Genomic DNA, 24,398 nt, shown 5'->3' with positions numbered 1-24,398 from the left:
CTGCTTTGCCTTCTAATCTGTGCATCCTAGCATGCCCCAAAATCAGAGGTCCTGCTCTAACACCATACACTGCTATAATTCACATTAAAGAAATCAGTAAACAAACTTCCTTTTTCCTTATCTCTCCTCTGTTTCCAAATCCCTGGCACCCTGGGGAAAAAAAAAGAATGTTTTCCAGACTATGAATCCCACAGTTTGTGAACCAGCACAGCAACAAGAGAAGGAACAAAATTTGCAGCTGGGCTGTGAGTGCAGGTGACACAGCCACAATTGGTATCCCATAGGATATAGACCATGAAGGGTGGGATTCCACGGGAGAAAGTACTTGGAACTAATGGGGAGCAGGATTAGATTGCCGGAGTTAAAAGGGACCAATCTGTCCAAGGCAGGAGCAGTGGACATTTGCTGTCTTGCGCATTAAAGTGCAACCAGGATAGCTTATCATCACCTGGCATCATCCCAATGCTGGTATTACTGTTGTTTCTGCAAATGGATTGGATTGAGTTATTAAAAGGACAGCCAACTGTGTGCAGCCAAAAGTGCATAAACTTTTAGCATCAGCAACGTTTTAGACCTGAGACAAAAGGCAATGAATACACTGGGAAAAAATCCATTTACTGCCTTGAGTTTTTTCCTCCTGGGCTGACCTATGGGAACAGTCTCACAGGAATCCAAACTGTCAGCAAAGCACGACCACTTATATGCTACATAGCAGGAAAAATGGGACATGTTGCTTAAAGTGAAAAACATAAGTGTCTGTGAGCCTGTGCCGGCTCAGTGTGGCGTAGCTGCAGGGCAGGGCTCAGGAAAATTTGCTCCAGAGCCACGTCCCATCTCTCTCCTCCTCTTCCTCTTCTCTTGTGTTCATTGAGGTCTGTATGTCACAAACAAAACTGGATTCAAAATGGGTTATTTATTTTAAGCCAAACTACTCAGATGAAGCTCTTAGGATGTCCGCAGACTAAAATACCTGATCCTTAATCTCAGTTTATCCCCTGACTTTGCACTTGATTTAGGAAGATGCAATCCCGTGCTGTGGAGTGGCTTCAGAAGCAGTCCCAGACTCTGAGGCCGTGAGCCAAAGGCTAATGGTTCTTTCAGCAGGTCAGTGGAGCAGCAATAAGGAGAGAAACTAGCAAATGTGCACGGGTCCAAAGCATGGCATTTGCTTGCAGGTACTGCTGCTGAGGGCTGGGTGTTTCACTAGAGATGGCACATATCTGCCCTGAAGAGACAGTATGAATCAGACAGTTGGACTAGATAGCTTTTGAGGATCCCTTCCACCTGAACTATTCTTCTCCTCTCCTTTCTTTTCCTTTCCGTTCTCTTCTTTTCTGGCTGCTCTTTGGGCAGATTATGGCTGCCCTCAGCGGTGATCACAACTGAACCATACAGTTGTACGGTTTCCATGTCTCCTGATGACCCTTTCACAGCAGTCTGTCTCAGCTGCGATACCATGGCATAAATACTTTTCTCCCAACCTCCCTTTGGTTTGCTCTAGCTTCCCAGAGTGTGCTTCAGCTTGCACAGGGAGCAGATGCCTCTGGGGAAGAAGATGTGCAGCCCAATAGAGGTTCCCCTTCTGGTCCAAACACCATGGCTGATCTCAAGCTGTCACAAAACCACTCTGGCAAGGGAAAAGGAGCAGAGCTGACATAGTCTTGAAAATCTGTCCCACGGATAGTTTGCTCACACTGTTGAAATCTTTTGCTGCTCTTACAATGACCCTGCATGCACAGAGACACTCTTGTCCCCTTCTGTTCCCCAAGGGCACAGACTCCACCCATCCAGAGAGCTGCCATGAGTGCCATGATTAGCATCAATGGGGTGCACAGTCCGTGGCAGGGTGGGGAGCTCTGGGCACTCAAACAAAGGGAGAAGTGGACACATTTTAAAGGATTTTCTGATATTTGTTTAGCTTGGCTGCTATACTTTGCTGAAGAAAAGGGAGGTTTTACTAAAGCTGGAACAAACAGTAGATCAGAACATTAAATAAAGGGTTAGCGAACCTGCCAGTAATGCTAGGTCAGTTATGCTGATGAGGTCAAAATTTAATTCCACTGTGAAATCGGAAATTTCAAGTACAAGTGTTCACATCAAGTCAAATTATAATATCTACCCAACCTCTGAGCACTCTGAACAATTTCTTTCACTGTCATTCACCTGACTGGTATTTGCAATACTGAAATCTACCCTGGAAAGAGAGACAGAGAACAGATTCTTTTCTGTGTAGGGCAGAAACAGTAACAAGCTGGAAACTGTCCACCCAGACCATGGTGGGTCCTCTCAAGGGCTGACAAGCTTTGCGGTACCCATCTGAGCACGTCCTCTGATCTTCCCTCCATTCCTGTGCATTCCCTCAGCTCCTCCACGCAATTAAGAGACACCTAAAGGTGCTAATTCAGCGGGATCAAGAGGAGAAGAGAGTCAGGAATATAAAGAGAATGTGCCTAGAGGATGCTGTCTTGCAGAGGGTGCTCAAGAGCCAGATGGAGTGAGGGAGCACAGAGCTCTAAGCTCTCTGCTGTCAGGGTATTCCCCTCTACTCTGCCCTTGCAAGGCTCCATCTGCACTACTGCATCCAGGCCTGAGGGCCCCTAACACAAGAAGGATGTGGAGCTGTTGGAGCAGGTTGAGAGGAGGGCCACGAAGATGATCAAAGAACTGGAGCACCTCTCCTGCAAAGAGAAGCTGAGGGAGCTGGGAGAAGACTCTGGAGAGACCTCATTGCAGCCTTCCAGTACTTGAAGGGTGTTTATGAGCAGGAAGGGGACCCAATTTTCATGGTCTCACAGCAACAGGACAAGGGGAAATGGCTCTGAACTAAAAGAGATTTAGATTAGATGTTGAGCAGAAATTCTTTCCCCAGCAGGCAGTGAGGCTCTGACACAGCTGCCCAGAGAAGCTGTGGTGCCCCATCCCTGGAGGCGCTCAAGGCCAGGTTGGATGGGGCTCTGGGCAGCCTGAGCTGGTGGGGGGCAGCCCTGCCCATGGCTGGGGTTGGGACAAGATGGTCTTTAAGGTCCCTTCCATCCCAAACCATTCTGTGATTCTATGATTCTATGATCAAGCATCCACCGGGTGCAAAGCACTAGCCAAAGCAAATAAAGAGTAAGCAGTGTAATGAAGTCGTGTGGCTCCTATTCCAATAGCATACCTCTGCCTGAGGAACTCCCGAATATTGAATGAAAATTAGGGTGGTCATCTTCTCATTAATCCCATGACAAAATCAGTATCAGGAGTGACTCTTCACAGGGGTGAGTAAGAGGCTGGCAGTGGCTATGCTCCTTGCTCAACGTCACGCTGCCCATCCACTGCAAAGCCAGGAATAGATCTAGTGATGCACAACATCCGAATTTGTGACTTGTGAGTAGTAAATACTGTAATTAACAGTGCTCCCAAAATACTCCCGGGGTTGTGAATGCTTCTTCATTCAAGTGATCTTCCATTTGCCTAACTGAGTAAGGGCACAGCAATTGTGCCCCAGAAGATTTTGTGAAGCATGTTACATTTATATCCTCAAATTGCACATCTAGTTAAAACTGTCTTATAAGTCACTTTCCTAACTGTTTGTATTATAAACGTAATACCAAGTTAAAATGAAATGAGCAATTAGCATGCATCCCTTATAATACAATCTAAAGTTCACCAAATATATCAGCAATGCTATGTAACTAAGCAAACAGGATAGATACAAAATTAAACAGGATATAGATGCATTGTACAGAGGAGATTCAGAGGTGGAAATGAGTCACATCTCTGTCAACAGCACAGCTACCAGCTCCGTGTGCTGCATAGAAGCAAGGCATTCAGGACAGCGGTGGCTATACAAAATATTGGGTGCCTCAGCTGTCACAGCAGCACTCAATTGCCCTTAACAACACAAAGTGCCACAAACAAAGCTCAGAAACCACTACTATTCCTGCACAGCATTGTCAGCTATGAACACATCCAGCCTCAGGACTGTTTTTGTCCTGCTCTCATGACAGATGTTGACTTCATCCAGTGCTACATTACAGCTAGTTGCCTAGGATGCTGCTTGAAGTCCTGGCTGAATTCACCAAGCAAGAGATGCTGTGTATTCCTGCTGCCCTTCTCCAAAGAACAGCAGTACCGAGAGCCACAGAGCAGCAGCCCTGGCTAACTTTCATGGGCTCCTTTCCTCATCCTTGGGCACGTGAGGTACCACACCAGGTGCCAAGGAGATGTCCCTTTCCCTAGGAGAGAGAGTTACTGCCCCCTCTTTTGTAGGTAGTGGAAGAGCTGATTTTGCTCTGTGCTATTTTGCACATTGATTGTTGCAGAAATGCATTCAAATATTTGTAAGGTTGATTGAAAATGTTGCTAAATCAAACTGCTCAGATTTAGCCACCAGAAATTAAATCAGATAATAAACAATCAGCATTTCATTCCCACAAAAGAAGGATAATTTTGTAGGATGTTTGGTTTATATTGTCTATGCACCTGCATTTGGAATACCAAAGTGAGGGTTGATAGCAAATTGGGCTGGCAGACAATTTTTGAACATAATTATTCAAAAGAAACAATCCAGAATCAATTTAATCATAGCGCAACCGATTTTTAATTTCCAATGGTACAAAAAAGTGCCATTCACGTTAGGCTTCTCTTTCCTTTGGTTTGTAATCATGATCGTCTGCATTGTAGCCAAGCTAATTAAATAAATGCCAAGTATTTCTCACCATGTAATACAGCAAAAAGGAAAACAAAATTAAAGATGCCTCCTAAACAGCAGAATGAACAAAAGCTCATGGCTTGGCAGACCCCTGGATTGATGTTTACACACAGTCTGGACTTGTTTAGCAGAGGTGGAGTAACATGACCATAACTGACCATTGGGCATTTAGCAGTTGTACGTACGGCGTGTGAGAAGAGATGTACTGCTTTACAAGACCCCTGCAAAGCACCATGCGATGATGGGTGTGTGGGAAAAGCAAAGCAAACTGCCCCATGGCAGCTCGGTCCTGGGAGGGAAGGGCTGACACAATTACAATGATTTCATCTGGGACAGCAAGGCATCCCCAACCTGCTTTTATTCTCTAAGCGATCCTTTTTAACCAGTTTTGGTGTTTGTTCTGAATGTCATTTCTGTAGCTGGAAGCTACCGAGGCACAATGATCTTACAGCCCTGTATCCTCCAGGGACAGAAATCTGAGATGAGACAAAACTGGATGCTTGCCTTCTCATCCTGCTTTTGATTTAGGGATGGAGGAATTAGATCCTACCTTCACTCATGGGAGGAACATTAAAACCCTTTTCCTCTCCCAGGCCTGCTAAGCGGCACCAGCAGAGAAAGGCAGATCCCACCAGCTCTACCACATCTATTGAACATTGATAATTCCCATCACAAGGAGGTCGCTGGTGCCTCCTCTTTTCGCTCACATTGGATAAAAGCTGTGCTCAGCCAGGAGGGGACATGCACCAATGCAGTTTGGCCTTTTCATAACTCCATGCAGAACTAAAAATGAACACAAATGACAACCAACATAGCTGAGCAAGAAGCAAATAAAGATTTAAAAGAGTCTATTCTTTTTCCTTCAGACAACACATTTGGGAAATTCAACATCCCCAAACTAGCCTGTAGTATTCCCAGGCAATGCTACAACCCTGGTTAAAAATAAACCTGTTGAAAGACTGACCTCGTCTCACATTCACTGCTGGAATTTCCCGTGCCTGCTAAATCCAGGGTATGCTCAGCAGCAGCACATGGGGAAATGCTGCTGCATGTGGGGAGAGTCCCATGCTTTTTTATCCCTCTTTCCCCACGCCAGCATCGGATCCTGATCTGCTAGGAAAGGGCTATGTTGACTCAGCAGGTGGGATGTGGTGCATAAATATGGGTGTCCTGTGCCACCTGAAGTACCCTGTGATACCCAGCCACTTCCCAGCTGCTGCCTTTGTGCAGCAAGACACTGACAGCATGAGGTGACATCTCCCCAGTGAGATCTTGCTAAAGTGAAAACATGAGATGTAATAGGAAGCTACTAATACAGTAGAAGACTACAGTAACTTGTGGGGAGAGTGGTGCAGGCACCCTCTGGCTGAGAGTTGGGATCTCTCCATTTGTGATTTATATCTTTTCCTGAGACCTAGGAGGATGATAAAAGTTGCCTGGATCTCTTAAATGGGCTCAAGCCCCATTCCAAACAACTGATTGTCTTGAACAACACCTGCACAGGGAAGCGGTGCTAGATCCCCAAACCCAGGAACAGAGATGAATTCCATGTGGACACAGTTGGTATCTGGATGAAGCTTATGACCCGTGGGAGTCTGCTGGGGAAATTGGGCTTCAGGGAGAAGATGCAAATTTAGGAGCAGGGCTCGCTTGCTTTTCTCTGACCCCCCCAAAGATTCATCGCTTCCTCAACACTGTGATCACTGGCTCACTCTTTTCATGTTTTCTTCCCATGAAGTGTGTCCTCCCATCATATAAATTTGTGCCAGGTATGTCCTGGCCTCTTTCCTGCTACCTTCCTTTGGGACTGTTAAGAAAAACACTGAATTATGTCTTTTCTTCCCATTTACCAGTGGCCAACATACTCACAAATTATGCTTGCCATGTCTTCCGTGTAAATTTGAACACTCCTCCAAAGACCTTTCTGTGCATATCTGAAAAATTTCTTATTTACCTTAACCTCTTTGCAATATTTCTTTCACACCTTACTTTGGCTTCTGTGTGTTTGTGTGCACACACGCATGTCATTCTTGCACTCCATCCACTCTACCCTATAGCTCCTCCCTCCCTCCTCTGATGTGTTACGCTTTGCATAGGTCTCATCACATTCTGCGCTTGCACACCCACCCATGGTGCACTGTGTTAACTCCTGCACTATTTATTACTTCATGGCATATGAAACGTGCATGTGGACTGTGATTTACGTGCCACTGCTTTTCATCTCCTACCAGCACATCTCACGTCCTCACTCTCCTTTGCTTTGTGTCATTCGAATTCATCAATGATTGTGGATTTTTTCCTTAAATAGTTGTCATAGGAGTTGACATTTCTGTCTCTGTCTGTTTGGGAAAAACATCTGCCTTGCAAGAGGATTTTATACAACCGCAGATGCGCCTCCCTTTTAGGCTGAAGCTCCAAACACCTCCAAGGAGCCCACGGACACCTGGCTGGGCACTGATGAGTTCACGGCATGATGAACCAGGCTAATGCTCAGAGCTCTATGCCATACCGTGGGAGACATAGTGGTTGGGCTGCCCCATCTAAGGGAGGTGGGATGAGATGATGTGGCTGCTCATCTCTGTGCTCTGCAGACTGCCATCCAGTCCCATATACCATTGTCCTAATGTCCCTTATCTCGCTTATTTCTTGGCATTTCTCCGCAGCAATTACGCCTTTCCTCTCCAATCTCCCTTGAAGTATCCTTTACTATTTACCCACATTGATTTTTTGCATCCCCTTTTATTTATGCCAATTGTGCCTTGAATTATAAAGTGAATGGCAAATTTTAAGACTCTAACATGCTCCCGCTTCCCTCTGTGTGCCCATTTTCATTTCTGCCTTTTTATACTACAGATTCCTCTTCCTTCTGTAAGGCTACTTTACAAACTTCCACAGGGAAGCCTTGAAGTGGATGTGCAAGTATTTTTTTTAATATGTCTATCACTCTAATAAAAGTGTTTCTAAGGCACTAAGACTCACTAATGCTTAATTTTATCAGTGGGTAGATGCATCCTCTTGTACTCCCTTGGGTTCTCCTCTCCCTTTCCATGGGTTTGGTTAGAAAAAAACACCAACAACAAACAAGTGAAAAGAATGCCAATCCCAGGACAAGGAAACATCCTCCTTACCCTGTATTTAAAATCTTCAGGTCTGACAATGCCATTTTGGGGCAGCACGATAACTGAATTTAAATGCTGAAATAATTCCATGGTAAAGTTAAGTGCTCTGAAGGCTTATGGGCTTACTAAAGGTTGATGGATAGTATTTTTGACACAAGCAGTTCTGATGTCATTAGAGTACTTTGCAGAGATCCTACGGAGAATATATGCTAAGTGTTGAAAATGAGTAAGGAAAGCATCTGAAATTCAATTAATGGAAAAACTTTAGAGAAAATCACCTGACAGGGCAGCATCCAGGAATTACAGGTCAATCACAGGAGCCAAAGGCATCCCAGGCCTCCCGAATAGCTCCTGGAGCTCACATAAGTAGTTTCAGCCAGCAACTGTGACTTTTTTATACCTCATAAAATAGCCCACTCTTTCTGTTTTGTTTTGCTTTTTGAGGTACAGTCAGTACCCAAACCGTATTAGATCTCAGGAAGCTTCATCCCAAACCCAACAAGAGCAAGCATACCCAAGTCTTGGTTGCAGCACAGATGGACAGGCCTGTGCAGCACAGGCAAATGCTTTCCTTGGCTGAAATCAGAAAAGCAGTGGAAAACGATAGGCTTGAATCACTAGAAAATGTAAATGTACTTGAAGAAAAAGCTCAGATGTCTATGTCTTTGGTTTATTTGCTTTAAACATGTTTCTTAATTTCTTCTTTCTCAAGCACACATTTCTTTTCCCTTATTGACAATGGTTCTGCCTCTCCTTTCTTTTCCCTATCTGCCATTGCCAAACATTGCTGCTAACTGGCACCAGAAAAGCAAGAGCAGGGAGGAACAAAGGAGCTATTGTCAAACAAAGCAAGCACAAATAGATGGAGTTTTCCTGTGGTACTTTTAAAAACTACACAAAAACCTCTTTCTCTTCCAAAAGAAACCATTTTATAATGAATCATTCATTCCACAGGGTTTTTGTTCAGCTGATGAACATGTGTAAGGCACATTTAAATCAGTGCAGGTGCTGTGAGATGAGGGTATATCACAACACATAGAAAACATGTCAGTTCTGGAACATTGCACAGATTGCAGCATCTACCCTGCTATGAAATTACTTGCAACTGTAGTTTCAACCTTCCCTTTCAGCAGCAGATCTTATTCATTGGTCATTATGATGCAGAGCTTTCCATACCAACAAGCATCATTCCAATAGCTTTTATGGCTCTGAACCAACCTGTTTGTGCCCAGTGTGTGCTGATGACACCAAGAGAGCTCCCTCTCTATCAGCCTGAACATATTCCTTTTGAGAAGAAAAATCACACTGCTTAACAGGCTTCAGGGAAGAGCACGTGCTGCTTCATGGGCTTTTCCAGCAGGTCCCACTGACACTGGATTAAATCCTGAAGGATGGTTTCTCAGGAAGCAGCTAGCAAGAAAGTCCTGGCTATACTGTGAGACATCACAAGTGGGAATGGTCAACACTGACTGAAGACCGGGGCCCATCTCTCATCCACAGTCAGGCTCAAGCCCCTTGAAAGAGCTTCCTTCCTCTTAAAGCTAGTTTGCTCCACACACATTAGTAGGTGCTGCACCTTCAAGGATGGGTTCAGGTGACATTAGCTAGCCAGGCAGCATGCTGATATCATGGAACCATAGAATTGTTTGAGCTGGAAGGGACCCTTAAAGATTGCGACTCTCTACAATGAACAGGAACATCTACAGCTAGATCAGGGTGCTCAGAGCTCCATCCAGCCTGACCATGAGTGTCTCCAAGAACAGGGAATTCACCACCTCTTCACCATCCTTGCAATGATCCCAGTACAGAGAGAAAGGCTACAGAAAACCCAGCCAGTAGAATCACAGTATCATAGAAACACAGAATGGCTTTGGCTGGAAGGGACCTTAAATATCGTCTCGTCCCAACCACTGCCATGGGCAGGGCTGCCCTCACCAGCTCAGGCTGCCCAGGCCCCCATCCAACCTGGCCTTGAGTACCTCCAGGGATGGGGCACCACAGCTTCTCTGAGGAAAGAATTTCCTCCTAACGTGTAATCTAAATCTCCCTAATTTTAGTTTAAAACTTTCCTTCTTGTCCTATGACTAAATCCCTCCCCAGCTTTCCTGTAGGCTCCCTTTAGGTACTGGAAGGCTGCAATGAAGTCTTCCTGGAGCATTCTCTAGGCTGAACAAGATTGGCTACCTTAGTCTTTCTTCATAGTAGAGGTGCTCCAGCCTGCACCAGCATCTACACATCTTGTGCTGAGGGCCCCAGGCCCAGACATGGTACTGCAGGTAGAGTCTCATGAGAGCAGGATGCACAAGAGCAAGTTATTCTCTGTTTTGCTGAAGCAGCCAGGTTGAGCAGGCAGCACTCAGATCACTGGCTGTTCTATAAACTCACAACAGCAAGAGGTGCAAGCTGGAGGGAGCAGTCCAGCTCCCTGAGCCTGTTTCTGCACCAAGGCAGGATCATCCAGGCCCACATCACTTACAGTGTTGGTTGATCAAACCTTTCCCGAGGTCTCCTGCAATGAGGAGATGGATCCAGGTGTGGGACCACTAGCGCACGTACCCTCAAGCTGTGAGCACAAGATTCAACTCTGCTCTGAAGGAGGTAACAGCATCATCTGCTTCAAGTCTGGTCTCAGAAAGTGCAGACATTTCTCCTTCTGCAGACATTTCTCCCCTGCAGCGTGCCCTCCTCCATGCTTCACTTGCAGCTAGTCTGTAGGACTCAGCTCTATGCTGAGTGCTGGCAGCACAGAAGCCAGGAGCAGAACCTCTGCTACCTTTTTTATTCAGAGGAAGGTATTTTCTCAAGGCCATGAATGTATTCTGTAGGCACATTCTGTTCCCCTCTCTGTTTTTTCAGCATCCTTTTGAAAACTGGACAACAGCCGCAGAAGCAGCATGCCATATCACTGCCTTTGCCTCTTGTACCACAGGCATAAAGCCCACCCCTTTCGTTCTGTCATTTTCTGCTCTGCACCACACATGTCCTATTAGCCCTGCTTGCAATGGTGCTCTGCTGAGAGTTCATCTCGAGCCATTTGCTTTGCAATCATTGGATTTATATCAAGCTTGACCAAACCTCAATCTAATTTGCAACTGTGCTAAAGTACTTTTATATTTACTTTAGTAATGAAATAAAATTTGAGTTCTGTTTTTAGACTGATTTATTTCAGCATCTCTACTGGTATAATATCTCATTTGTGTTTCATAAATTGCTAAGGTCAGGAACAAAATACTAAAACTGTTTTCCGCAAATTACTTCTAAAGAGGACGTTTTTCTCTGTATGCCTGCACACAGACATATCTCTTCGGAACAGGAAACTGATTTTGGTGCTCAATCTGACATCTATTAACACTGCCTTATCCTTACAGACATCTTCTGACTACCCAGTCCTCTTATGTGTCTTAGACAGAGCATCTAAATATTGTACTAAATTGAATACTTTCTGGAGATGTGGACAGAAGTTATTGATAAACATGCCATTTATGTGATCAGAATATGGTCAGCTATTCTGCAGCATGGCAGGAGTGTGAGATGTTCAGGCTGGATATTAGGAACAATTTATTCTCTGAAAAAGTGTTGAGGCAGTGGCACAGGCTGCCCACTGAGGTGGTGCAGTCACCGTCCCTGCAGGTGTTCAAGAGCCGTGTGGATGTGGCACTGAGGGACATGGGCAGTGGGCATGGTGTGATGGGCTGCTGGTTAGATTAGATGGTCTTAGAGGTCTTCTCCAACCTTAATCATTCTGTGATTCTATGAATCTACGATTTTACATCCCTGTCAATCCCTGTCCCCAGCCCTGTGCTGGCCAGCACAACTGGGTCTCCTCTCAGTATGAGAAAAGTTCAAGGGAAGGTGACTCCAGGAAAAGGATGGAGAGGGACATCTCGGTTTTGAAACTCATTTTCCCTTTTGGTCCATCAGCCTCCAGATTTATTAGCCTTCCCAATGAGCTGTAAAGCCCATCTATTTCCCTGTCCCAAGCTGAGGCTATTGCTGAGGGTGTGAATTGAGGAGGAGTTATTTATGGATGGTCCTTTGTCTAACTTTATGCTGCTATTTTTAATTTATGTGGTAGGCGCCCAGTGTACTGCTAAGATGCCTAGAGATGCATTTTAAAAATTTGAATACATAAATAAATAAAATACTCTGTACTCAACCAGACCTAAATTATGCACTACGGGGAGAGAAGCAATTCAATAGACATTAGAGAAAGGACCAAAGGAGCATGGCAGATCAATGCTATTTGCAGACCCAAGAATCCTTACCCTTGAGCAAGCAATGCAGAGGCTCTGCAGCTGGCAGGCCAAATTTTAGGTGGTGCTGCAGCCCACTGATTGGCCTTGCACTTGAGGGCTGGGTACTCATAGATAGCAACCCTGAACACATAGAAGAACAGAGCTCTTCCTGAAAAAGCTGAATTGGGCAGATGTGCAACTGGAGCAGCATGTGCTGAAAGTCAGGGTGCTCTGAAACAAGAGGCATGCTTGGATGGGGCTTTAGGGAGCCAGGATTTTACCCATTGGATTAAGCAGTTGGGTAAGTCAGGTCCAACCACTGGATGAATTTAGTGCACCCAGCACTTAAAGGACAGATGTTTAAAGAATCAGAAGAAATAAAACAAATAAACAAGAGCTGACCTAACAACAGGATGACTCTGATGCATGATGCAAATCTCACGGTGTGCAATAAATATGGCATACAGCTATAAATGTACATAATTATAGGTAGCATATCATTTGTGACGTGATGCAATAAGCAGCATATCACAAATGTAACAAGAGCTAAGCTGGTGTGTAATGGGGGAATCTATAAACATATATAATTATACATAATAGTGCTAAGCTATGCTTATAATATACTGTACTTATTGGATATGTAATCCCAGATAGCACAAACAGTGTTGTGTTATGATATGCTTGACTAAACTATATAACTAGGGCATAATAAATATGTCCACTTTATACCTCTTCATGGCTGCATGGTTTGAACTCAAATTTCAGGGAGCCTGGGCAGATGTGAGCACCTCTGTGCTGCCCTGCTGTGACCCAGCACTGCCCAACCAGAGGGGCTCAGGGCTGTGCTAGGGACCAAGCAAACCCTACTGCACTGAAAACATCCAAACACTGAAAGCACCAGTGGATAAGCTTCTGGCCTGGGTTTCCCTCAGGCAGGGAACCACAGATTTTATTAGCTGAGCTGTCATTTCAGCAAGCCAGCCTGGTTTACTTTACCAGTTTAGTAAGCATGGTGTGGAATTTGGTTAGCACAGGCTCTCACTGAGGTGGCTATCACTGTGTGGATACTGCAGTCAGGATCATGGATATAAATGGTAGCAGCACAGCTGGCTTGCCTGGGCTGTGCTGGAGGAATGGTCTCAGCATGCAAAAGCAGTTTCTCCCTTTCAAAATGCATTCTTCCTCTGGGTTGTTCTGCACGTATTTTGCCTTCTGTCTTTTGAAAGCCAGGTTGGATGGGACCTGGGCAGCCTGAGCTGGTGGGGGGCAGCCCTGCCCATGGCAGGGGTTGGGGAGGCGTGGGCTTTGAGGTCCCCACCAACCCAAACTGTTCTGTGATTCTATGATTCTAACTAACCAAGGGTTGGACACCCCTCTGTGGACAGATGAGTTTGCTGCCCATGACCATTTTTGAGGAGTCCTTCCCAAAACCTGCCAAACTGCAGCAGAGCCAGCCCGTGAGCAAAGGAGATCCTCTGAGCCCACATGCTGACCCTGGGAATCAGCATCCACCTTGGGAAAAGTGCTGCTTCCTGTTTTCTGATTCCTGGTGATGGGCAATACCAGCTTGAGCAAGGGATATTTGCCAGGTGTGTGGTCAGAAAAACTTGCAAGAGATGCATGGAAGCTTTGACTGATGGCACTGATCTTGTTTGCTGATGTGAAGCAATGGCCATCTTCTGTCTAAAAGAGGATGTCAAAATGCGTTGCACAACTCAGAAGTTTTATACCTTTTGTTTTGAAAGAAGTCATTAGGAACCAGATGGCTTAGGGATTTGGTAACAGAATATGAAAGCTTTTGTCTCTTCATCGACCATTCATATACGACCTATTGTATTAGTCACAGAAAATCATCTGATTACTCGCTGCTGTCTTATGCAAAATGAGATTGCCATCCTCTCCTGCAGCCTGGCTCCAGCTGAATAGATTTTCCAGTTGAAATGGTAGGATTTTGTTCCAGCAATTTGACTTTCAGTTCATCAGCTTTTCCAGTACCAGTACCCTCCTCTACTATGAGCTGAGGTCCTGCTTCAGTGAAGCTGAGACAGACTGCCTGTGGCATGGGGTAGGGGCAACTCCACACGTGTCCTCAGGTGTGCATGCTTCATGAATGAAAGCAACTTATGCAAGATGCTTGGCTAATGCTCCTCAAAGAGCAGAGCATGTAGGAACGGGCCTGTGCCTTTATCGTGACAGCTTCTAATAAAAACATGACTGGAAACTGCAGAGGTGATGAAATTGGTGAACAAATATGTGTTTTGGCAGATTAGTTTACAGGAAAGATCTCAAATGAATGAATTGTGAGGGCAGTGAGAAAAGCGATGCTGCAGTGCAAGGTGCAGCAAGTGTGGGAGTCACTGTCCTGCTGCAGCAGGCTGCCACGCTTCTGCTGATCCATGATGAGAGCCTGCAAGGAAAGCCGTGTTGTGGTAAATGCATGAGAATCGGAGGTAATCTCAAGGACAAAGCAATTTAATCACCTGTTGCACTCAGTGGAGGTGTTGTGAGACTTTTTATCTCCATAGTGCCAACAAGAGTGCAAGGGAGGAGAACCATAAGAGAACACCCATGGCTGTGTCTATGATCCACACAGTGCTAAAAACAAAAAACAAAACTGAGCACGTGCTGAGAAGGAAACTGCATTAACATAGCTCAACAGGGGCTGTACAGAAATCACTGTAAATATTTTTTGGAAACACAGGAAAAGAGGAGAGACATGGGACAGAAAAGCAGATGGAAGCATATCTTCAACCAGGGCTTCTCCCTCAACAGAGCCCTGCTGTGGAAGTGCTGGCTCTCAGTGGGGGCAGCTGAAGTAACCAACCTCTGCAGAATATGGGCATTCTTCCGACCTGGATGATGGGACCAACTTTAGCGTAGTCCTTCAAAGTGTGGCGACAGACAGCACCTCACACAGGAGCACTGCATACCTAACTTGCTAGACACAAATGACAGCAAACTTGTGAGGCCCCTTTGGAAAAGCACTGGACAGTCCAATCCAGGGCTGCATGACAAGCCTGGACATGAAAGTCTCCATGCCCAGCTCTCTGCCCATCACCACACTTCCTTCAGAAGTTCCACTTGCCTCAGTGGCTCTTCTGAAATAGATGGAGCTTCTGGCAGCTCGGAGATGCACCGAGAGCAGGCAGCTGAGAATTGCAAGGCACGAAGAGCGAGCTGAGGATTGTGGCACATTAAGAAAAATGGAGGGGCTACGTTTGTCTTCTGATTTACAACAGAGCACAGGGAACACTTGGGCTGTGCAGCTGTAGCATCGCAGGGAACAGACCACCTCTCAAACACAGATACCAAAATATACTGCAAAGCAGAAAAAGGCTGACATGTTTTTAATGGAGATAAAATTTGCTGTCCTACTCCCCTTCCTGTAAGTCTCAGTAATGTAATGTAAAAAGGAAAACGAAGGGGTATGATCTCATGCTTGGTACTTTGTCTAAAGTGAGATGCTGATCTCAGTCCAGCTCTCTGGGGGGAAATCTGGGCTCAGCAAGCATCTGTATATTCCTTATAGAGGAAGCCATGTACCGAGGGCCCAGGCCGTCCACAGGCAGCCACTGGGGTCTTGCATCTGATTTCATGGGCAGCAGAGATGGAGGGGCAAGGACTGGGATATTTTTCATTGGTAGGGTAGTTCTTCCCAAGTGGGAGAGGAGATTAGGGCAGATTTAGTGAATAAAAGGAAGAAGCTTTTTACAATAAGGGTCGTGAGGCACTGGAACAAATTGCCCAGAGAGGTGGTAGATGACCCAACCCTGGAGTGGACTGACACTCAAGATCAGGCTGGACAGGGCTCTGAGCAAACTGATGTAGCTGTAGGTGTCCCTGTTCATTGCAGGGGGTTGGACTAGGTGACCTTTAAGTGTCCCTTCCAACTCAAACAATTCTATGAATCTATGATTTAGTCTGGCTGCATGGCTACATGTCACCGAGGGTAAAATAGCTCCATGACCATGGAGGCAATGTGTTCAAATTTCACTTAAAATAAAAATAATAAAAAAGAGAGAGAGACAAATAAAATCAATCGGGAAGCAATAACCAGGAACGTCAGTATAAGAACAGCTGAAAATACATTTAAAGCCACCCTGAAAGACTTGGTTCTCTCAGGAGCAGCGGGCGTCTTGAGAAGTTCTGCTTCCAAAGCACAGTGCTATGCTACTGTTGTGTACTTATGTCTTACTTTTTGCTTTTCATCCCAAGACCAAGACCAAGGAGGGCGGGGGGAGGGGGGGCAGTGGCTGTGGGGCAGTGAGGCCAAGGTGTCCCAGCACCACATGGAATGCCAGACCATCCAGCTGGGTTGGCCACCAGCTCCCACCATGCCCGCCTCAGCACTAGCATTGAACATCGTTGGCATTTCTGTCCCTCTCCCATCTGGGCGCATAGCTGCGTATTCATCATCCTTAGGTTTTCTTTACTTTAATCTCCCCCATTTGCATATACACGCATCCAAATGATAACAATTACCATAAAACAGTCATGCTGTCGCCCCACCAATAAAAATTGCTTTGTTAATCAGGCGACTTTCCACGGCAGCGTGCCTGAAAGACCTCATTTTAAACTGGCAGGCTGAACAGGGCAGCAGATAAATTAGCCTGTATATGATTGTATGCCGAAGTACATTGATTTAAGATTTTTCCCATTCAGCCTGACAACTTGTCTAAATAGGCTCCTGCGTGAAGAAGACAGCTTGCAGACATGGTGCAAGTGGCAGGGCATTGCAAATATAATATGGTGCTGTGCAGAGCAAGTCAGCAAAAATGTCGGGAAGGGACTTGCTGGGTCACACGAGTGAAACAGAGGGTTAAAGACGAACAGAAGCAGGAACTCTGAACAGTGCAGCTCTCAGACTTCATCCCGATTTTCTTCTTCCATTTCTAATTGCTAAGTCACTACAGGGAAAAAGCAATTACCAATCTGCTATCATTCACCATGTCATCTTCAGGTCCTCATTAGCAGCTCCATCAACAACCTTAGCATTTAGCTCCCACCCTGCAGTTCTGAGCATCCTAATCATGCTGTGAAGGTCTGAGGTCTGAGGAATGGGGAGCAGAGCCCACATCTGCCTCTGCAGCTGGAAAATAGGTGGCACTTTGGGGTGGAACACCAATAGGGAGGGACTGACAGGGATCTGGACACCCCTGGTACTGTGGGCTCTTACATGGGTCAACAAAAGGAGCATTTGCAAAGGAGTCACCAGCAAGGTTGTGAGCACCAGCCCCACAAGGGCAGGGAGCAGCCACTGCAGGTGACCGGATGCACGGCACAGGCTCTCACACCTGCATCCTGTCTCTGCTGGTGATTGCAGCACTGGCACTTGGGGAGGGTGGGGAGCTGGGAATGTCACCCTGATACACTAATTAGCATTTATTTGATCATCCCCCACTGTAGGTCCTTACTAAAGTGTTTCAGACCCGAGGCAGTTTTCTATAGCAGAGCAATACAGTCAGGAGCGATGTAATTTTAGATCACACATTTGAGCAAATAAATGGTATAGCACAAAAAAAAAAAAAAAAAAAAAAAAAAAAAAAGAAGAAGAAGAAGGGAGAAAATAAGAGTGTACTCTGAGACTCCAAAATGCACCACTCCACAAGCTTTCCTTGCAATGAGAATTGGGATCTTCTTCCTCTTTGTTCACTGACTCTTGCAGATGTAACACATCCTTTCACACCACCCTGATCCAAAGAACAGTTAGTTCACGATGACTATCACAGGATGTGCCTCTTTCCAGGCCATTTTTTTTGCTGGAATCTGACTTTTAACTTTGCATGACCTCCTGAGTCAAACCTTTACCTGCAGCATCTTGATTTTTTACTTTGTCCTTTCTGTCAAGAGGCTGTCCTCCTCCTTCCATGATTTACCTCCTGTTCCTGACAAGCTTTCATTCTTTGTCAAGCACTAGCTGTAAACCTTTCTTTCATCTCTCCCAGAAGGTCTCAACCCAAACCCTACTCATATGCGATCTTATCACAGACTGTGCTCCTACAACCATACAGGCATTTCCGCAGCTTGAGATCACTCGCCAGCCCCTTCCACTTTGCCTGCACATGCAGAGAGATGTATGTACATCTCCTTTATTTCCTGTTGACATAGCATGCATCACGCCCGGGTTTCTGCTGTGCAGTTTCACAGCTAATCTGAGCTAACTGCGAACAATTAGGAACGAGCTGCTTGCGGCCAGGAGCAGAGGAGCTCTTTTTTTCTGGCACCAATTGTCATTGCTCGGCTGCAGTTAAGCCTGCTTCACATTTGCCTGGCTTACAGAATCACAGAATAATTAAGGTTGGAAAAGACTGCTAAGATCACCTAGTCCAACCTCATCCATCCCCATCATGCCCACTGCCCATGTCTCTCAGTGCCACATCCACACGGTTCTCAAACACCTCCAGGCACAGTGACTTCACCACTTCCCTGGACAGCCTGTGCCACTGCCTCACCGCTCTTTCGGAGAAATCCTTTTTCTTAATACCCAACCTGAACCTGTTAGGAGTTTGCAGCTTTCTCCCTCCTCTTTTTGTTCAGTACAAGATGGTGTGGGTGCCATGGGCTGGAGAGTTGGAGACTCCCCACACTGCACATTATCCTCCATATAGCACACAGACAGCACCTCTTCTCTTTAGTGCACTGAAATGAAGTTTGATATTACTCTCTGTTCTTTGTTAGAAGCAGGTTTAAATTACATTAGAGGCTTCAAGATCTGCAGTACACGTCATCCCCCCCATCACACAGGGCAGGGAGAATAAACACTGCCAAGTTTGCTGCCTAATGACTCACGCACAGGGAAGATTTCACAGGGGGGGTCGGCTCCTGGTCAGTGCCCACACAAGTGTTGGGGCACTGCATGAGCCAGGCAGACAGCTCAGCAAAGTTTTTTCTTTGTGGAAAATGTCCTTAAAATAGTGAGGAAAAGAAGTGGGAGATAGGAAGCCAAATTCCAAGGACATAATTCAGTATTCAGGTAGTTGCATCTTCAAGTTTCATCACATATGTAGGGGATTAAATGCACATTAATCACTGACAAGTCTCAGGATAAATATTCAGTTACAAGAAAATTTTCTCCAGATGTACATTACAAGGTAAATACCTAAGGGGATATTAAGGAATGGTCAATATCAGGAACAGTTACTGAGAACCGAACAGAACATTTACTGGGAACTGAATAAAAGCTGAAGTTCAATTTTACAACAGAATCTTTGCTGCTAGTCATGTAATTCCTGTGAACAACTCCCTGGCTTCAGTGGATTTAGATCCTACCTAAACAGTACCCAGGTTTTTGCTCACCTCCCATGCAGGAGCAGCTTCATCTTGGCTCTATGAGGATGCTGTCTTAATATTCAGCAAAGGTATGGTTTGGTTTTTGCCAGGAATTTTTCCTTTGCAATAAAAGCATTTACTTACAGTGGGCACCTTTGTAACGCTTCTAACCCCTTCCCAAAAATATCATACCTTGCACTTTCAATGGCAATAAAGTGGCTTTTGTGCCTAATCTTATGGCCATCATTAATTTTGTCAGTATTTCTCAGAACTCCAAGCATCCAGTTTCCCCAGCCACTTCCATTATTCAGAAAAAAGGGAATACTTCACATGTAGATAACATATTTCAGTCTCCTTGTCAAACTACTTGGGATAGTATCCTTTATACAGTGGTTTACTATTTATGATATTGAACGTATTTGGCCTATCTCAGGAATGCTACGTCTTTATATCAGAATTCAGCAGCACACTAAAAACACTGAAAAGAAATCCAAAAGTAAGAAAAAGAAGTTCTCTACCAGGTGTTGTTTTCAGTGGTTCGGTCTTGCATTTAGAAAATGGCATTTTTAGCAAGGAGAGAAGTTTGAAATTGGCCAAACTTAGCCCCAGGTTTTTAGCTATCTTAATTTTTTTTCTTTAAAATAAGACAAACATCCTTCTTAAACCCATCACATGCAATAAGATTCAGAGCATTTTAGAATTCTTAACAGATCAGACAAACTTGAAAACAGAACATAACCAATTTGCAAGAACCCCCCAGTGGAAAGAAAAAGTCCTCCTCTTATGTTTCAGTTAAGCTGTGCTTATTATTAAACCAGGCTCAACACTGAGTAGCTCAGTCACAATTTGGGAATTCATGGTACTATTTCATGCTGTATTATCAATTACCAGATACTGATTTCTCCTGTGATCCCCACAAGCATATTTTCTCTCCTCTTCTCCCACAATCAAATCCACAGCTGTTTTCTACATTGTGAAACTGTTTTGTGCTCAAGCCATTCTTTTCCCCTTTTCCTGCTGACTCAGACACCTCTTGGAGCTGAGTACATCTCTTTCAAGGCTCCCCAGCAGCATTCCAGCAGCACATCTGCTGGCAATGGCTCAGCTCCATCCTCCTCTGAGAATCTGAGAGCTGGTAACTCAGCATCCTTACCAGTTCTACAGCTACGTATGCACAGGGCCCTCAGAAATATCCTAGGTCTGACAGAAGCCACATGCTCTACCCTTCTGCACTGCTGGGCAAAGGTGCTCCCAAGTTCACAAGAGGGACGGAGTGGTGGAGCCAGGACAGGGATGGTCCTCTGAGTGAATGCTGGAAATGCATTATATGGTCCTAAGAGTTGCCTTCATTTCACAGCATGATTGCACACACTTAGTCTAAAGTACCTGCTCTTACATTTTACAGAAGTGTTTTAAAACTGCACTGTGTAGGGAAGACCAAATTGAAATTGCTTGTATCAAAACATGTGCAATGCATCAGTAAGTGCAGCATGTTCCAGGATGAATAGGATTCACTTTTCAAATGCAGCCCAGACCAGAATGACAAAATATTTTATAGGTAGTTGTGATGCACAGTCAAAAGCTAGAGGAGCCAGTTAGAAGGACTGAAGGCAGCTAACGGTGCACTGAGGGTACAGTGATAAAAGGGAACCAGCAGGTCCAGTTCCCCTTCTCATTCATCATCAGTCTGGGTAGGTTCATCTACCCAACCATGAAAAGAGAAAGAAGTGAAGTGGGTGCAAGTGGGCCCATCAAAAGCCGCTCATTTTGCAGCCAGAGCACCCGAGGCATTGGGGATCAAAGGGAAGTACTGCAAACCACCTCTTCTCCATTCTGCCCAGCCAAAACCTTGTTTTCCAGCTGAGCAGAGTTCCCAGTAGCCCAGCTGAGGCCAATGGGCACCCTAGGACTCAGTGGGGCTGGGCTGGGGATCACACAAGGCTCTAAATTTCCCAATGAAATGTTTGCAATGGTTTGTGAAATGACTGTTTGCAGAAGAATCACATATTTGGTACAGCTACAAAGAGCCAGCACTGACCCAGGAGAGGTGTTTCTTTTATCTGCTGGCTCGCATGCCCCATCTGGTCCAATGCCCAGCTCTTGAAGGACACAACAGAAATAAATCTGTTGCAATCACTGTCAGGTAGTCCTGTCTCTTAAGTTCAAAAGGACTGAGACTTGTTAGCTCAGTTTTGAGACCCTTGGCCCAGCCTTTGGAATACTGGATCCCACTGAGTCAAATTTTGAGATGCCAACACCTTAAGAATCCTGAGATGTGCAGGAGGTGGTGGTGCTTTGTCCACTTTCCTTGGTGGGAAATCACTGCTCCATGCACTGCTGAGTCCACCCTTCCATGAAAATGCTAAGAGGATTAAACAGCTTGCATAATTTCAAAAGGAAGCAGTGAGGGTGAAAATAAATACACACTGAAATAGTATAAAGTGCATTGGTTAAAAAGAAAAACAAAACAAAAAGCCACAGTCACAAAGGTATCTGGGTCTGCTGGCAGCGCTGGGAGCCAGATGGGACTGGAAGCAGGCAGGGTAATGCCAGTGACAGCAGGAGCAGTACCACCATGCCACTGAGCCCCAGGGGTGCTGCAGACATTGCACTGATGGAATGGGCAGATAACCACAAAAAAATGATGGCTTAGGTATTTTCAGAAACTATTCTGTTTTTTTTTTTTAACCTTGTGGGGTCTGCTCCCTTTTTGTTTTAAAGTACCAAACACTGACCTGCATGTATTGGCAGAAAGCGTGGAAATTGTACTTAATAACTAACACAATAACCATCTCTTACAGACTGTTCTAGGGTGAAATAAGTGAAATAAAGAGCTTTTCTCTCCTGCCTGTGAGGCTTTGGCTCAAGTTGCCAGGGGACACAGAAACAAAGTGCCCTCAGTTGCTCAGAGACCTTGTACTGATGAATTTGCCCATTAAAGAAATAGCACTTGAGGAAGGAGTTCCCACCTTGCCTGCCTACCTGCAATAAAATGCCACGCATTTTGTGGGATGGCAGAAACACGAGGTGACTGTAAAGGCAGGAGGCTGGTGTCCCTGGAGCAGCCTGGGTCATTCCCTTCGCCTCTACTGAGCAGAGCCCCATTTCCAGACAAACAAAAGGAGCATCAGAGCCAGAAGCCTCCACGCTGTAATGACATTCATCCCAGCGGGGCTCCGCTCCCAAGGAGAGCAGGCACCAGGAAATTATGTGCAATACATTTCAGTGATTTACAGCTCTGTGCTCGTACAAGCCCACTGTCAGCTCTAGTTACCTTACAGGCAGTGGCAGCTTCAAGCGACGTGGAGATTTCTTTCCCAGCTCACAACACACAATCTAGGCGGCAACGTAAGTCCACAAAAATCCTAAGTCGGAAAGGAAAATGTAATTTCAAGGAGGGAAATGCACATCACCCCAAAAGACAGAAAAATCTGATAAACTGCTGGGAATTAAATCCTCTCCCACAACCCTGACAGTGAGAGGCTGGGGTGAAATGGCACCGTCAGCGTGTGGGACAGAGAATCGACTCGTGCCCACTTTCATGGCTACACAGCTAAAGAAGGGCTGCTATGAATGAGAAGTTACTTGGAGGCAAACAGCACTTATTAGTGAATCAACAGCAAGTGTGGATGAGACAGAGCTAAATCCAGTGACAGCAAAACTCGGATTCATGTGTTTTGAGACCAACATGTTAAATCATTAAATATGCTTCTGTTTCTCACTATTCTTTATCATAGGGAATTACAACTCACCTTTCAACTTGCAAAAATCTTAGTTAATTGTTAACTTACCTTCTTTATCTAACGAGAACTAAGGTGAGTTCTGTCTGTCACATTGGGCACCTCTCCAACTTCTGCTTATAATTTTGAGTCGCCTTTCAGATGTCTCTTTTGCTCAGCATCGAACTTTGTGCCTTATCTCTTCACAGGGACCTATTTTCTTAATCACCCAGACTGAGATCATTTTACTTACAAGGCATTTAAGTTTTAGACTAATGACTGACCCCACAAACTCTGATTTTGGCTGCTTCAAAGCCCAAACGATGGAAATTGGATGTTTTGTATTCATTTTTATTGTCCTTGTTGTACACATGATTGAAGGACTAGGAAACACTAGGGTTCCCTATATTTCTACATGAGTGTTCTAGATGAGCCAGAGCAGAGCAAAGGGTAGAGTGCTTCTTTCACATCTCCTACGTATGTGAAGGCATACATCCACACCTGCTTATAGCCACAAATTCTTTGCAGCTAGACTTCCCAGGATTTCCTGTTCCCTCTTGACTTTATCAGACTTGGCAGGGAGAAAATACTCCAAACAATGTTTTCATTTTCCAGTTTCATTTCTGATATTCTTTAAAGGTGCTCTTCTTTAGAGCTTGACAAGGAGCATATTCACAGGACATCTAGCAGCTGCCTTCACAGCTACTATACAGTGAGCTACTATTAGTTTAGCTACTATACAAACATGCAGAAAGACACAATTGCTATCCTGTAGTGGACATCTTCCCTACACGCCAGTGACACACATATGCATACAGACATAATTTAGATGTTGGGGGAAATTTTTCACTTAGAGTAGCACAGGCTGCCCAGAGCTGTGGTGCCCCATTCCTGGAGGCTCTCGAGGCCAGGTTGAATGGGGCCCTGCACAGCCTGAGCTGGTGGGGGGCAGCCCTGCCCAAGCAGGGGTTGAGATTGAGTAATACATCCCCACCAGTGCATGTGGAAGTCCTCTGTGCTTTGTGCTCGTGCTTGCTCTGCAGCAACACAGACCCTTCCCCCTTCTTGTCACTGCTAAAGTGTGGGTAACAAACCTGGCTCCTTCCCTACCCCTCTACCTTTGCTTGGCTCTTCTGATCCTCTTCTTCCTGAGCGGGAGTTGGCAATTCAGGAGGCATTGCGTGCTACAGCAACAGCCAGATGTTTGGTCTTGACAGGCTCAGCATGAGACGAGATTGAAACAGCACAATAAAGATCACACTTAGGAGACTCCCCCTCCCCATTTTTTATCTCATGAAACTTTTTTTTTTTTTTTGAGGTACAGATGAATATAAGTACTATCTCAACCGTTGAGTTAATAACA

The 24,398-nt window shown here is 45.2% G+C and overlaps 1 long non-coding RNA gene across 2 annotated transcripts in view; it reads right to left on the bottom strand.

The window, feature by feature from the left end:
* LOC128076541 (uncharacterized) overlaps nucleotides 1-24,398 on the bottom strand; it is a 46,389-nt gene that overhangs the window by 20,371 nt on the left and 1,620 nt on the right. The window contains exons 1-2 of one of the 2 annotated variants that reach the window (XR_008204429.1): nucleotides 22,902-22,956; nucleotides 22,591-22,681 (exon numbers count right to left, since the gene is read on the bottom strand). This is a non-coding gene — a long non-coding RNA (uncharacterized LOC128076541). Of the gene's footprint in view, nucleotides 1-22,590; nucleotides 22,682-22,901; nucleotides 22,957-24,398 lie in introns of those variants that run through there. The other variant, XR_008204428.1, reaches the window with a different exon arrangement.

Source organism: Tympanuchus pallidicinctus, unplaced genomic scaffold, assembly GCF_026119805.1.
Source record: "Tympanuchus pallidicinctus isolate F22 unplaced genomic scaffold, pur_lepc_1.0 scaffold14, whole genome shotgun sequence".
Classification (NCBI taxonomy): Eukaryota; Metazoa; Chordata; class Aves; order Galliformes; family Phasianidae; genus Tympanuchus; species Tympanuchus pallidicinctus.
This window is presented reverse-complemented; position numbering and strand designations above follow the sequence as displayed.